The following is a 16,177-nucleotide window of genomic DNA, read 5'->3' on the forward strand; positions in this document are numbered from 1 at the left end:
GAATTACCTATTTTCTTAAGACTATAGAATTAATTGCTTCTATCTAACCACAGTGAAAACAAACAAATTTATATTTTGCTACTTGTTAGGTTTTTATATATGCTGTCTTATTTAATTCATTCCTATTTATGTAAAAATACAAAAGTCAAGGAAGGTTAAGGGATTTCCCACAGCGTGACCTTGCCAATCAATATGCAGTTTAAATTTGACCTTAGAATGTTCTGAGTTTTTTTATAACAACTTTGTAAGCAAATTCTACTAAGTCTAAAGATTGGACACGACTATACATAAATATCCTAAGCCATGTGTTTGAGGATAAAAATCCTGTTGTCCATTGTAGCCAGAATTACAGAGAAAGCAAGGTAGAAAACATAAAATCTAGTGATCTATGAGAAGCTTGTAGTTCAGTCTAGAGGGAGGGGCCAGTAGGAAGATTCCTATGCAGGGAGCTGCTTATTTAATTATGTTTTCAGAATCAGTGTCTTCATAATGTTGTTAGGGCTGAGAGAATACAGATTTCAGAGACATTCAAGATGAAAAGGAGTTAAAAGGACCTTCATTTTTAGAATATCTTTATCTTTTCATGTTTTAAGTAGCCCACTTAACAGTCAATAGTCACCTCAGAGAATTAAATAACAAGCTTTTAGTTGTAGCTAGAATTTCTAGAACTGAATAAGAAATTTTGACTGTCTCATCCACTGGACAAATTTTATGTATTTGTATTAATTTAAGTTTACAAATACTTCAGAGTGATTTATAAACGTTAACTAAATTCTACCTTTTTAACAATTTCCAAAATATCTATTTATTGGTGTAGTGACCTATACAGCTTAGAAGCTAAAATGCTGAGGTTTCACTGCTAGAGGGAGAAAGGAAGACTTAGACTGTAGCAGTCACTTCCCTATGGGCAGCTACACATGGGCAGCTCTGACACTGAACTCTCCTTAAGCCAGGCATTGTGCTAATGTTCCTCTTATGAATTATGTCTTCCAACTCTGAATCAAATTATGAAATAGATTTGATTTTGCTTTTCTAAGAGAGGAAATAAAGATTTCAGAAATTGCCTGATTTGTGTCAGATCATCCACTAAGTGACAGATGTGGGGTTCAAGTCCAAGGGGCAGATGACCTGGCAGAACAGGTACCTCTGCAGCAATATGGGCATACAGTTGGAGACATCTTTGCTCACTGGAAAATCTCTTCATCGTTTATCTTTATCTTTTTCTCATCTTCATTTGTCTGCTTCACTGTCAAGTTTTGTGTTTTTGCTTCCTTTTGTTTTGTTGTTATTATTCTTGTTTCTCTCATGGACGTGGGTCTTACATTGACTGTTATCCACTCCAGTAGGGATCTTAATTGATCTCTCCTTTAAAAAATTACCAATAAAGAGCTGTCGGGGTCTAACCGTGGCATGAACCCATCAGACTTACCCTCTTCTATCTATACATTATAATCACTTTTTTTGAAGACAAGGAAATATTTCTATGTTTTGCAAATCAAAGCATTGTGGTTAGTTCGGCATGTGCCTTTCAAATCATATGCCCTAAGCAATTTTGATTTGTACCCATCCCCAGACCACACCTCCTTTCCCAGGACTTTAGAGATTCTATTTTCTGCTCATTCTAATTCTGTCCATTTCCCCTTCTTTTATTTTGCCTCCATCTTCTCTTTTATCTTGCTAGATGAAAATTATCCACATATGTATATATGCACCCATTCTAGAGGGTTTTTTCAGCAATATACTGATACCAAAAGTTTTTATTTAAACCCACTTGCCCCTCCTTCTGAATCTCCAGGTTAATGAGTGGCATCAACACTGGCTGTGTGGCTCAAGTCAAATACCTTAGCATAATACTTGGGATATTGGACTCCTCACCTCCCTCACCGAGTCTACCTTCAAGCCCTATTGACTCTATCCCCAAAATAACAGAAGTCTGTGTACCCTCCACCTCTATGTGTACCACCTAACTTCTTCATTGCTCTCACCACATCCACTGTCTGCCTCATACCTGATCATGAATGTGGCTAAAGTGATCTGCTAAAATAAAACAGATCAAATCCCTCTCTCCTTTTGCATTAAGGATAAAATGCAAAGTCAGGCTCTGCATGATCTAGCATCTGCCTGCCTCTGGAGCACCTCATTTCCCTCTTCTTTTTGCTGACCACATTATCCACACAGGCACACATTTTATTCACAAAACACATTCCATCTCTAGCTGTCTCTTCCCACGTGCTTCTCACTTGAATGGAATGGCTTTTTTCCAATTCACCTAATTAGCTTCTGGTCATCTTAGATCCAAGCTTAAACTGCATTTGGTTAGAGAAGCTCCTTGAAAGAAAAAATTGGCCCCTTATTATAATCTGCTCTTGCATGTGTGTACACATGTGCGCGCACACACACACACACACACACACACACACACACACATCAATATCTCTCCCTGAAAATTTAAGGATCATATACTTTTATTTTAGAAAAAAATAAACATAGAAATAAGATCTTTGACAAGCAAAATGGTAACCTACTTCTAGGTCAGGTTCCACTCAAGCTTGCTTTACTCAGTTCATAACAAATGTGTCACACTATCCCAGGAATTCTTGAACTTACACATGGAAACAAATTACAGTGATGGAAATGCATTTTGTGTTACCTTTTTACCTAAGTTACTTTAGTGCTCTGTGTCCACATTTCAGACCCTTTAGGCAACTGTGGGCTCCTCATGAAGACAGAGTGGTTTGTTTCAGAGTTTATTTACTTCTCCACTGGGAAGTAACCTCTCCCACCAGATGTTTCTTAAATTGTAACTAATAATTCATGAGAATTGTTCAAAAATTCTGGTTCCACTTTATGTACTGCCTCTTAGTTTTCCACTATATCCTAGGGTCTTTTATGAAGAAATCCCATCTCTAGGCTAGTTACGCTGAGGAGCCCAATTTACTACCTTCCTTAGTCTCTGTTTTAATGTTGCTCAAATATCACTGTTAAAAAAAAATAAAACAAAAACAAAAAAAAAACCACTGAAACATGTTAAAAGATTCTGCCTAAAAAGAAATTAAAAGAATGTATATATCTATTCTTCCAACTTACCTGCTCTAAGCTCCAGCCAAATGCAAAATTCTGTACTATAACAATGTTTTACTGAGATATGTGCTGAAAAAAAAAATCAACCAAAATTGTTGGAGGAAAAACTGTGACCTTTAAACTACACTGAATGATGGGATGTGGTTTTCCGGACATTTGAGAATGCCCCCAAATTCTGCTTAAAAAGTCCATCAATATTGGTACATCAATCATTTCCTCAAACCTCAGATTAGGATTTAGCTCAGGGAAATTCAGTCTTTGAAACTATCATTACATTTTTATACTTAATCCCAAATTGACAACCAAAAAGACAGATGTCAATCGACAAAATTAAAAAAAAAACAAAAAAAACAACAACAAAAAAAAAAACCTGTTTCTACGTCATCTGAGTTTCAATGGGAAAATCCACGTTCTCAGTTCGATGAACTTATAGCAAACACTCAGAGATGAACTGTGTAGGTATCCTACTACTGAATGACTCCCTATAAAGAAAGAGGCCTTGTGTTTTCCTTAGGAAAGCCTTTTAAATTACTTGGTATACAGGCTAAAGCTACAGATTATATCTAGAGTGACTTCTTTAGGTGGTTTACAAAAAGAAAATTAGCGGACCTAGAGTTAAGCTAAATTTGAAGTTCTATGTAAAGAAAAAGAAAGAGAGAAAGAAAGAAAGAAAGAAAGAAAGAAAGAAAGAAAGAAAGAAAGAAAGAAAGAAAGAAAAATAGTGACTTTGCTATGAGACTTCTGTTTATCTAGTACATCACTTTTTCTTTAAAGAAAAAAAAGCAGGAGTTTTTTGATGTTGTAATTGGTTTTTCCACTTTGAAAGAACCAGCTATTGCTTTTGATACTCCTGAGGCAATGTGAATAGTATTCTTGGCTGTCTTTTCAACATCTATGTCATATTTTCGTGTGTTCTTTTACAAAGATGGTCTTTGTTATTATTATTTTGCAGTTTAAAAGAGAGACTCGGGCAAAACAGTTGAAAGCCAATTAAAATGTGCTGGCAGATTTTCAATGAGAAACAAACTCAAAGCATTATATGTATATAGTACTTCCAGTTACTGAAGAGACTGTATTCACAGAACTATCACATGCCAGTCATATCCTACATGCTTGCATTTAAAAGTGGGTGAGACATAGTTACTAGCCTTAAACTCAATGACATGCAAGAGATCACTTAGTTACTGTGTAATATATGTTGGCTCACAGGCCTATTCTTCTAATGCACCTAATGCACCTAATTCCTATAGCTGTGTGTGTGTGTGTGTGTGTGTGTGTGTGTGTGTGTGTGTGTGTGTGTGTGTGTGTGTATGTGTGTGTGTGTGTGTGTGTGTGTGTGTGTGTGTGTATTTTAAGGTTTGAAATCAATTAAATTTAAAAGTTTATTTGAGCAAAAAGCAACTGGTGATTCACTCAGTGCTCAAGCACTGAAGAGGTTTAGCACGACACCTAGCTGGTCAAACTTTAGAAACTTTAGCAACAGATAACAAACAAAAGTAAGTGGACTGTGCTTCTGGTTTTTCTGAAAGTATTGGGAAGACACTGAAACCATCTTTCAGATTAGAGAAGCAGTGTGTTTGGAATAAAAGAAATAAGCCTGATGGTTTACAAAAGCAGGACTTCGTATGGGAGTAGCTTGAGTCCTGTGCAGCTATAGGAGGGTGATCCAATTGGTTACCTGAAGATCATGATAGAGGGACTGCCTTGACAGGCTGAAGAGTCTAGAGTTCCTACTATAAACAGTGGGCCAGTTTAGGCCAGCTTTAAAGCTGCTGTATGAACTGTACGTTTAAAGAGATTGATCATCCCACTGTGTGGAAAGCATGTGTAGGCAGGGAAATTAGCACATGTCTTCCATAGCATAGAGTAGAGTTGACATCCTGATGACCTGAGCTGAGTCTGCAGAGATCAACGGATTCAGACTCTTTGAAGTGCTGAGTGCTACTTAGTGATTGATGCATGGGGTTGGGAGTGGGGGACACGTTTCTGACTTGTTAAACTCACTATATGGTAACTGCATTGCTCCTTGGAAGGGACACTCTTCTCCATAGTAAATATTACTTAAAATTCCTTAAAAGACAACAAAATGTTATCCATACATGGAACTATCATGATGAAACCCAATATTTTATACAATTAATGCACAATATTAAAAAGGAGTTTTGAGGTTGTTTAAAATAATGAAAGGGAAGAAAAACAAAAGACATTAGGACCCTTATTCAAACATGCTATGTGATGTCAGAGGGCCCAACAATGAATGGTACCTACACAAGTTAGGTTCAAGTCCTTTCTTTGGCCATGCTAATCACACATACTTTTGTTTCTCTCTCTCTCTCTCTCTCTCTCTCTCTCTCTCTCTCTCTCTCTCTCTCTCTCTCTCTCTCTCTCCCTCTCTCTCTCTCTCTCCCCTTCAATTTGCTCAGGAACAAGTTTTAAAATAGTCATATTTATATTGTTCCCATTATAGGATGGTTGTAGGAATCTAGAGAAATGGAATAGATGATTTTTTTCAACTCAGGTGTTACCCTTAATAGTCTGTATTTTCCACCTCTGTTTATTCACTTTTTAAAGGTCTGAACTCACACATATTCTTTTCTCTTATTATAACAGCCTTTCTCTTACTATAATATGTCAGATATAAAGTGTTTATCATTGTGGGATTCAAGAAAACAAGTGGAGTCTCTGGGCTTTACGCAGAGCACGCTCAGTTCTATACTCAGGCTCTCATGGAGTTTTAACCTCATTGCTGCTGACTCCACATGCACTAGTGTCTCTTTCAGTCCTCCACACACCCCATCTACTCTGCCACCAACTGTGGTTTGTGATAGAAAATCTGAGCCTTACTCATGCCACTTAATCTGAGAGATAACACCAATAGAGAAGACAGAAGAACAAACCATTGACTTTCTTACCTACTTAAAAGATATGTACAATGTAAAGGATTGTTCAACTTGTTCCTAATTAAAACCAGAGAGAAAGACTGTCATCTGGCTCCTAAGGTACAGCTCTTGCTAAATCTGTATGGCAGCTTTGGTTTGAAAGGCATCCCCTACTTTTTTGGATGAGATGCTCACTAAGCCCAGTCTGAATTAAGGAACGTCGGAGAGTGCCATTGGCTCCTGACAGGAATGAGGGTGTTCTTGGCAGATCCTAAATCCTAGCTTCTCCCCTCCACAGTGTGATGGTACAAAGGATCCTAATGAGTCAGGCTTTGCTTTTCAACTACTACATTTTCTGAAATAACCCCTTAGCATCTGTCCCAGTGTTTTTTAACATTTTAATACTTGAGCAACGATTGTCTTTAAAAATTCAAAAATAGATTTTTGAATAACAATTAAAATTGTACAGTATGCACACAACCAAACACACCTGCTTTATAAGCTCCCTGGCACTCTACGATGCTGGCAGGTGGGGTAGGAATGAAGGCTTAGTCAGGGGCAGATAATTTGTTATACCAGAGCGAGAACCAGCCCAGGTTGGTTTCATTCCAAAACTCTTTCTCTGGTTTAATAACTCTCTGAAAATTGAATAATTATGTTTAATTGATCTGCTGCTTAAAAAAAAAACCAACAACAACAAAAAAAAAAAAAAAAAAACAAAGTATGTCTCTATCTGAGACTTTAAGAATATGTCCCCCTTAATTTTAGGATACCTTTTTTTCTGTTTCAGGCATAATAAATGCATTTACTTAGGCAACCATCATATTATTTGGTGGTGGTAAGAGGTCAGAGTATAAATGCAGTTTCAAAACCAACCTTCTGTAGAGGGAATTTCTATACAAAATCACTATAGCAACCAATTGTAGGACTCAAAAAGAATGGAAATAGTAACACTAAATTGTAACACCCACACTGTTGATATTAATTAAAACCACTAACATGTAGAACATGTAGAGTGCTTTCATGTGTTAGGGACTATTGCAACAGTTTTATGTGTACTAACTCATTTCATCTTTATACAACATAATAGGTAGGTGTGATTGCATCAATTGAATTGAAAGTATTATGGTGCCTGGTTTGAGAAATACATGGAACTATGAAACAAAATCGCTGAAAATAAAATAGTCAAGACTTAACACTGATCACCTAGGGCCAGTGGCAAATGTCAGGTGAGTCCGGACTGCATAGTGAGACTGTCTCAAAACAGGAAGACTTACTTTTATAATATTAATCCCATTAAATCAATGTTTTATTTTATTAATTATCTTATTGGACATTAAAAATGGTACCCATCATATGATAGATTTGATGATGTCAAAACTGTAATAATAGCAATTACTATTATTAGAAAAATACATATATAATTTATTAATTATCTAGCAGTTAACCATTTACAATAAATAATCCCATTAAACACTATGGCACCCTAAGGCAGGCAAGTGTTACTCCAATGCTCATTTTTCAAGTGGAGCAACTGAGGTCCTAAGAACCTAAGTGAACTTCTGCATGAATAGAATTTGAACCTGAGTGGGCAGGTTCTGGAATCTATTCTGTACTTGTCCTGAGTCTTGGAGTCACGTCACACTCTGAATATTGAATTCTGCCAGAGGAAAACTATACACCATTTAACTATTGCTAAGATACACAGGCTGACGGACAGATGCATGGACAGACAGACAGACATGCAGGCAGACAGATGGATGGATGATAGGTAGGAAGAAAGAAAAATCAAAAAAATAATGATTAGTATATAAATAGAAGCAGAATCTTTGATTTCAGTCTTGTGAGGATTAGAATTCTGACTCCAACTCTCTATAAATCACCTGAGTGGATGATTTGTAATTATTTTCTGGTCATTAGCTTTCTCATGAGGGAAGGAGCAACTGTAAAGCATTCATTTATCCAGGTCTCTAGGAGGATGTGGTGGCTACATGTAAATTGCTGAGAGAAGCCCCTGATAAGCAAAGTGACATCATAAGGTCTCCCCATGATAAAGACACCTCAGGATAAGTAAGATTAAAATGATGTTTTTCTTACAATACTACTATAAAGGGTGCTTCTCATTCATGACCTAATTATGAATGCTGTAAATTATGAAAGCGGACAGATGGTTGGTTTGGCAGTGTAGGAGGACTGCTGTGCAAACTTACCTGTGTTCAGAGAGATGCTTAAACGTTTTCCAATATAGAATATTTTTATCTTTGTTATGAGATTAAAATCACTTTGTTCTTGCAGCCTTTTCAAGCCTTTATTTTGGTTTGGCAGACCTTATGCATATTAAAAGGATAAACTTTTAATTCACCCCCCCCCCAACATAGGGTCTCACAGTGTAACATTGACTGGCCTCAAACAGATCTCCCTGCCTTGGGTGATGCTATGACGGGTGTCTCCTAGGGTGCCTGGCTGTCTGATTTGCTTTAAAATGGTCACTGGCATGGTGGCCAGCACCATTCTTCACATTAAATAATCTCCCTTTCTTCTACAAGAAGAATGTGTGTGCCAGAGCCTGGGGTCCGGTAAACAGCTTTCAGGTTCAATCTGGTCTCTGACTTGTCTTCCACAGCAGATAGTCTTGTGAACATCCCACTTAAGAGAACAGATGGCCCAGCTTTGAAGTACTAGATGGGAATCTTAGTTATCATTTTCATTTCCATCTCTCTTGAGTTCTTTTAGTGTCCTGCTTCCTTTTTGTGCCTTGGGCACAATGGTGAAATTACATGTCAGTGCAACTTATAGGTTAAAAGATAAAGAGGCTAACATAAGTTCAGAGATGGAGGTTAAACCAGGCAATTTACTGCAAACTTCATGGTTCCCAGATGAGGGAACTGTGTCTCAGACCACTAATATATGTCAAGTACTCAGTTGGAGCATGTGCATATACTTAACCCAGATGTGACTGAATCTTGTTCTCAGTAGCTTTAGTGACTGGATCAACATGGTGTCTTCTGTATATGGTATCAACAGCCACCCATGCTAAAAAACAAATATGTAGATGTCTACAAATAATTTGTATTATTTCAAGTGTGTGTGTGTGTGTGTGTGTGCATACACATGCATATACAGATGTGTGTATGCATGCACACATAAATGCACATACATGTGTTTGTTTATGTGTTCATGTGTGTTAGCATATGTATGTGCATGCACACATGTATGTATATTTATGTATTTGTGTAATCATGTGTATACATGTGTGTGTGTGTGTGTGTGTGTGTGTGTGTGTGTGTGTGTGTTCCTTTGCTTTACTTTCTACTTATTTTGGGTCTAGTATGGTTTCTTCTGATGCTATAGTTTAGATTCATTGAGTTTCAGACATCCAGGAATCTGTTGTAGAAGCTGAATGTCAGACCATAGCCTGTTTTTCTCTTTACCTGTCATTTGTAAGCTCAGAGCAGTGGCTATTCAAGAAGGTACTAATTTTCCTGTCAGTGAAATAATGTTAGTGCCAGATGCAGGTTAACCTGATCATGAGAAAGAGGATTCAGGGGAGAAAAGTGGAAACATACAAGCTCCTGACCAGATCCCATTATAATCAGTAGACTGCTGTGCTTTTTCCTTCTTTCCTTACAATGGCCCTTGGTGACTTCATACATCATCTCAGTTACTCACACAGTGTAACCTACCATTTTCTTTAATATTTTCCCACAACGCTCTCCTTGCTTACAACATCTTACTTAACTTTTGTCGTTTGTCCCTGTCTAGATCCTTAGAGAATTCTATCTTAGGTTTGCTAGACTTCTAGATTCTGTGCCATACCTGAAAGCCACAAAGTGAGGCACTCACCATCTTTTACAAAGGTTCTCTAGGCAGATTCTTGCTATCCTCAACAGCTACTTCACAGTCAATCAGGAGTCCCAACTCCCTTCTGCAGATCCCTATATTCCCCTGGACTGTTGCCCTGAGAGATTGCTGGTTCTCAAGGTGGTTTACCCGACAGGAGAAAGAATGGCTTTTGTTGTCTCCTTCAATCTTTTAGAGCAGTTATGCTCCCGTCTCAACCATATTCCTTGCCCTGATTTTAGTAATGGAGCGCTTTCCTCTGGGGTCCTTGTGACCCATAAAATCAGCCTCTCATCTAGACTGCCTCTCCAGCAGGGAAATCGACAAGACAGGCACCGGCTATTTTGGTTGGGCATTATTAACATTCAGTTTTGAGGACATTTTCTTTCTCATAAGATGATCTACTTTTACAGTCCCAGAGTTCAGAAGTTACCTTAAGAGAGATGGAACACTGACTAAGATCATGTAGATGGAAAGAATTCCTTGCCCAGTGAGGGATCAGCCAGCTGCTGAGCGTGGATAGTATCCCCTGAAGATCTAGCCAAAAACCTTCTATGTATCATGGGGCCGCAATTCTATCTGTCTTTCCTGCTTTATTTTCTAAAGTTGATTTCTTTGCATCCTTTTAAAAAGGGTCTTCTGATTTATCCCTTATTCTTGTCGTAATGAAACCCTATCACAGAAAGCCATGCAATATTCTTTCTGTTAAAGAGTAGAGAGCCATGTGTGTTCCCACTCAGCTTCTCCCTGACCCCACATCTCACTGATTAGACAGTCTTCAGACATTTTCTTCTTAATGAGTCCAAAAAACGGTTACTAAAAAGATTGCACATGATTTACAGTTCTTTCACATGAAATTCTACCCCTTAATGACCAGGGAAATAATGAACTTTAAGAATTGTCCAAATGAGCCGGGCATGGTGGTGCACGCCTTTAATCTCAGCACTCGGAAGGCAGAGGCAGGCAGATTTCTGAGTTCGAGGCCAGCCTGGTCTACAAAGTGAGTTCTAGGACAGCCAGGGCTATACAGAGAAACCCTGTCTCGAAAAACCAAAAAAAAAAAAAAAAAAAGAATTGTCCAAATGACAAGATTTTGTTCTTTTCCTGTTACATTGCACCTTCACTATATATAAATACATATTTTTGTTCATTTATACAATTATTTCTCAATGGATTAAGTATATAAAACCTTTAAACAAATTAAAAGCTTCTCCTTTAATACTAGTTCTGTGTGAGAGTAAACTAGGCTATCTCCCTGTAAATTCCTAATGGATAAGAAGCAGGCCACATGTTGCTCAGGTGACCCATGAGCAGAGTAGGATATAAGTGGATGGTGTCTCCCACATAGTGACTGGCAGTCTCAAGGTTCAAAGGTAGAATGTGTGTTCAGTAGAAACCTGTCTACACTCAGGCATAAGACATAAGATGAAGTAGATAGAAGGGAATGTTCCAGCCAGGTCATATTCCATCCCTCGTCCTTTGTGGATGTTTTCCAAATCAGGCCACAGAAACCAGACTTCATCAGCATGTTTGTTGTGTATGGCAAAAAGCAACACCTATTTTTGGTTGTTGTTGTTGTTGTTGTTGTCAAAGCTGTGTTCATTTGTACTCCATGGGCAGCAGCACCAAGTAAGGTCCTACCATACATGCCTTCCTCTGATATGTCTTGAGGGATTTGAATCATTGAATTTGCACTACTCCGGTTTCAAAGGAACAGTGAGGGCATAATAGATAGAACCTTCTTGGCTACTCTAATTGACCCTGTAAAATGTAATAAAACAAAAATCAATTCAACAAACTCAGAGGATTGAAAAGGAGCAGATTAAGATGTGCAAACGGACTTTATTTTCAGTGCTGGTCATTCTGAACATTTGCTCAGCATGTTAAGCAAATGTCAGAACTTGATAAGGTGAAGGAATCCCATTCCCTGCTAATGTTCCCTACACCCACTATAAATGGAAGAAAAAGTGAAGTGTATTACAAATAGACCTAAAGTTCATATTATAACTTTGGGCATTAAGTTATGTTTAAGTCACACACAAGATAGCCAGAAAGGATTTTCAAACAAAAGATTGTGTCTAAGCTCTTAAAACCTTGAAAACATTAAGTTCAACAATATCAGAAAACTACTCTTCACCGTAGACCTGTGCAGATAGTTCAATAACCTGTGAAAACTTCATTAAAGTGTTAATGAATTCATGTAGTTACAATGGAATGAAGATTATGTCCTACTACCTTAAATACTCAAATAAAATAATATAAATTCTCTTAACTAGAGAGGAGGTTAGAGGACGTGCCTATTCTGACAGATTATTGGGATAAGTTATTTAGAAGGGTTGGTGCTCTTTAAACTTTTTATATTAAAAAAACTCCATTAAATAGTTTTCATTTAATAAGTACTTACATTCTGTTAAGTGTTCTGCAAACAGAATTACTAATCCTGACACAAAATCTACATGCTAGGCATTTTATAGTCTTATCTTCCTCTTAAAGACAACAGTTGGTAGAGTGGGGGTCTAGGTTGAGTTCTACGGGGCTGTAGAATTTGCTCAGTGGATAAGAGGGCTTGCTCTAAAAGCATGATGACATAAGTTTGAATCCCTAACACTCAAATACAAGTCTAGACATGGCCACCACGCTTATGACCTTAGCATTAAAGAGGAGAAACTCGCATGCCTGAAAATCACCAGCTAAGCAGCCTAACCAAAACAGTAAACTTTGGGCCCTGTAGGTAGTAAGCCTGCACCACACAAACATTTGCATGTACAACGCACACACACACACACACAGACACACACACACACACACACACACACACACACACACACACACAGTGATACCATTCCAGCTTGATGACTCATCTCCCCTTATGTATACCATTTGATCTTCACAGCTCAAGAGCTCTTATCTGTCTGTCCTCTGAAATAAATGTCCAAAAGTCAACAAACTTTTGTTTCTGAATCCAGTGGGAACATTGTGAACCTTATATTTTATCTTGGTGAAAGCTTATCTCAGATGTTTGCTTTGCACAATCCCTCAAGCCCACCCTCCTTTTGATATCCACATACTACTTATGAGTATATAGTCCCACTTGTGTCTAGAACGTTTCTTTCTTCTCTGCCCCTTTGACATGCTTCCTTTTATCCATCACTTGTCCATTACACTCAGCAATGACTTTTCCTCTGACTTTTCATATCCTCAGTATTGGAAGGTGTACCTGTCCCTAGATTTCAACAATCTTCTGTGCCTCCTGCCTATCAGTGACTACATCTTACCTGGGTTTCAATTTACATATTTAAATACCCATCATATTTACTGGAACAACCCACTGTATATTACAAAGAACAGTCATGGTCTTTGATTTTCAGATTTTTTTTTTATTAAAACCACTGCTAAAGGGACTCCTAACCTTATAGAGGGAAGCCCGATAATCAGGAAAATAATTAGAAGCCTACATAGCAGGTGCTGTTACAGGAGGCATGTGTAAAAGAATATTTTAAAAGTTATGTTAATTTATTATGATGATTAAAATAAGAGATAAGGGATGTGCACACTGAGAGAAAAGTGGGGTGTGAGGGACTAATACCCAACAGAATATTAACTGAGTCAAATGACTGCATTTAGTTTGAAATAAAACAGAGATCTATTGGGTACAGCAGCCCCTTTCCTTACTATTTCCACTTTTGTTTGCTTGTTTGTTTGTTTCACTTTTTGAGACAGAGTTTTTCTGTGTAGCCCTAGCTGTCCTGGAACCCGCTCTATAGACCAAGTTGCCTTCAGACTCGTTGAGATCCACCTGCCTCTGCCTCCCTAGTGCTGGGATTAAAGGAGTACACCACCACTGTCGGGTCTACTCTTTCCACTAGTTAAACTGCACTGTTAGTAAGATCTTCTCCAACCTCAGATAAAACTACAAACATACTTTGTCCTAATGGTTTCCAGCCCTTTGATATTGCAACATGATAATGTTGTCTACACATGTATTGGGCTTCATTCATATGTGTCCAGGGCCACATGAGGACTAATCATAAGTCACAGGTTGAACAAGCCCATATATCACTTCTGGAATTATGAATGCTCTCTAGGTCAATGTTTCTCCAAATCTGTAGATGAGTACTGTTTATTGCCAAATTTATACTTCTCTGAGGAAAACTTAAAGTATAACTTTTGAATGACAACATGCTCATACTGTTGCTGTCCACCGTCCTTCATTGGACAAAAGCTTCCATGAGATTTAAGTGTCCTTCTATATCTGAAATCATGGCCATGCTAAAGCATAAACTGTAGTGATGACCAGCATTTGCTAAACCAAAGAGCCTGTTTGTCTGAGAATTGTGTGTTTAAGTTATTCTTGTTGCTGTGGGTTCTTGGGCCTTCTGGAATCAGCAGGAAGTATTCTTGAATTACCACTGTTTGTTCCCTTCAACTACCTTCATACAAGAACAGCCAGAAACCTTTTCTTTTGAGATCACTCCCTTTCCAAAAGTCTGTGGATTTAGACTTTGTAATCCACCAATATTAGAAATCCAGGTAGAACATACTTTAGATGTAACTCACTCATAAATTTAATAATATATATATATATTCATTAATAAAGTTGCTTTACTGTTAACTTTAATGTTTTTCCTTTGAAATTAATAAGTTGTCTATTTTTTATAACTTTTTAAAGTTACATTGCAAAGTAATGAGTTTCATTATGGTTATCACATGTATATAAATGTATGCATTTATCTATATATACTTCCTTCATACTCCTCCTCCTCCTCCTCCTCCTCCTCCTCCTCCTCAACCTTATGTGCTCTTTTCTCTGCCCATTCCGGTACCCTTCTTTATCCTAGGCAGTTCCTGCTTTTTTGCCAGACATTGAGTTGCCAAAATATTGTAGAAATTATTTAATCCAGACCCGGGGTTTCTACCCCACCTCTGATCAATCAGTTTCTAGATAAAATACACAAAAAAACCTTTATATTTATAATAAGCCTTAATCAGCACAAGGACTGGGTAGATATCTACCCTCTCTGTTATTAGAATCTACTTTCCTATTGATAATCCCGAGTTATTACTTACCATGTTTCAATCTGGGCTGCTCTTAATGCCAATTGTCCAGCCCTTAGTGTTCTCTTGACTCCTAAGTGTCTTCTTCTTCCTCCTTTACATTCTTTCCCTTGTGGTTCTTCTCTGACCCCAAGGCCACCCTCTTCAACCCTGCCTATGACTCTTCTGCCCAACTATTAGCTGTTGGAATCTTTGTTTACCAATCAAAAATAACTTGGGAGCAGGATCACATAGTGTCACTTGGGTCTATATGCTGACACCAAGTCTTGGGGACCACACTTAGCATTATAATAGACAGCAAGACCAAACCTCAACAGAGATATCGTAAATAACTTTTTCTGTCTCTCCATTTGACAAAGTACACTTCACATATGTAAGTGGAAGTCTTGTCCCTCTTCCTTTTCTCCACTGCATATCTATGGAACAGAATTACCTTAATCTACTATCAACCCCTCTGTAAGTAACAGAGAAAAGCAAACTACAATTTTGATTTTTGCCTTTGTGTTTGCTGTATCTGCTGTTTTGCTGAATTCTTCTCCTTTATGCCACTCTAAGATGTTTATTTTATAAGCATTGTGAAGAGATCAACTAGTTCTCTGAACACTTTTAAAAAAAAAACACTCAAATAAGAAAACATGTTTGATAATTTCATAACCCACAGAAAGTTTTGCATTTCATTTAAAAGCAGACAGAAAGACTGTCATAATTTTTCCCCATGCTTTTCTTTCTAAACGGATGCCTCAGTTCATGATTTATTGCATAGATTTAGGAACGAAACTATTCAAGGGTTTTGGGGGGCTTATCTTTGACACTGCCGAATAGTAAGGTGATTTAATAACTTAATATTATTTAATATCATAAAGTTAACCAGATGGAGAATGGAATTGAAAATTGTAGAGACAACATGGGCCGGCAATAAGGCACAGAATAGGTAATTTGTTGTAAAACCAGCATTCTTATGTGTCACCCAGTAGTGCTGTGCATGCCAAGGAGCTGAGCTAAACTACAAAGGCCAAAATCCCACACACAAGAAAGAAGTGAAAGAAAAGCTTTAGTTCACAAAATACTTGATCTAAGTAAGACAAGGTGCACAGGAGGGGAAAATTATAACTTTAGCCTTCAAGCTTTGCTAATATGAAGTTATAATGCAGTGGAAAGAGTAACTTGTGGGAAAGCAATATAGAATGAAGAAAAGAAATTTCATCTACTAAACCTGAATCTTTTTTCAGCGTTGTGATTAGCTGGCTTCTCTATTCAAGCAGGTACCTCTACTTTGTCTTTGTTCTGCTGCTCACTTTCAGTGCCCTCTGGCTTCCCTGCCC

The 16,177-nt window shown here is 37.7% G+C and overlaps 1 protein-coding gene across 22 annotated transcripts in view; it reads left to right on the forward strand.

The window, feature by feature from the left end:
* Positions 1-16,177, forward strand: part of Dlg2 (discs large MAGUK scaffold protein 2) — a 1,973,059-nt gene that overhangs the window by 1,521,565 nt on the left and 435,317 nt on the right. The gene's annotated exons all lie outside the window — the stretch shown is intronic.

The sequence above is a fragment of the Mus musculus genome, chromosome 7 (genome assembly GCF_000001635.26).
Source record: "Mus musculus strain C57BL/6J chromosome 7, GRCm38.p6 C57BL/6J".
Taxonomy (NCBI): domain Eukaryota; kingdom Metazoa; phylum Chordata; class Mammalia; order Rodentia; family Muridae; genus Mus; species Mus musculus.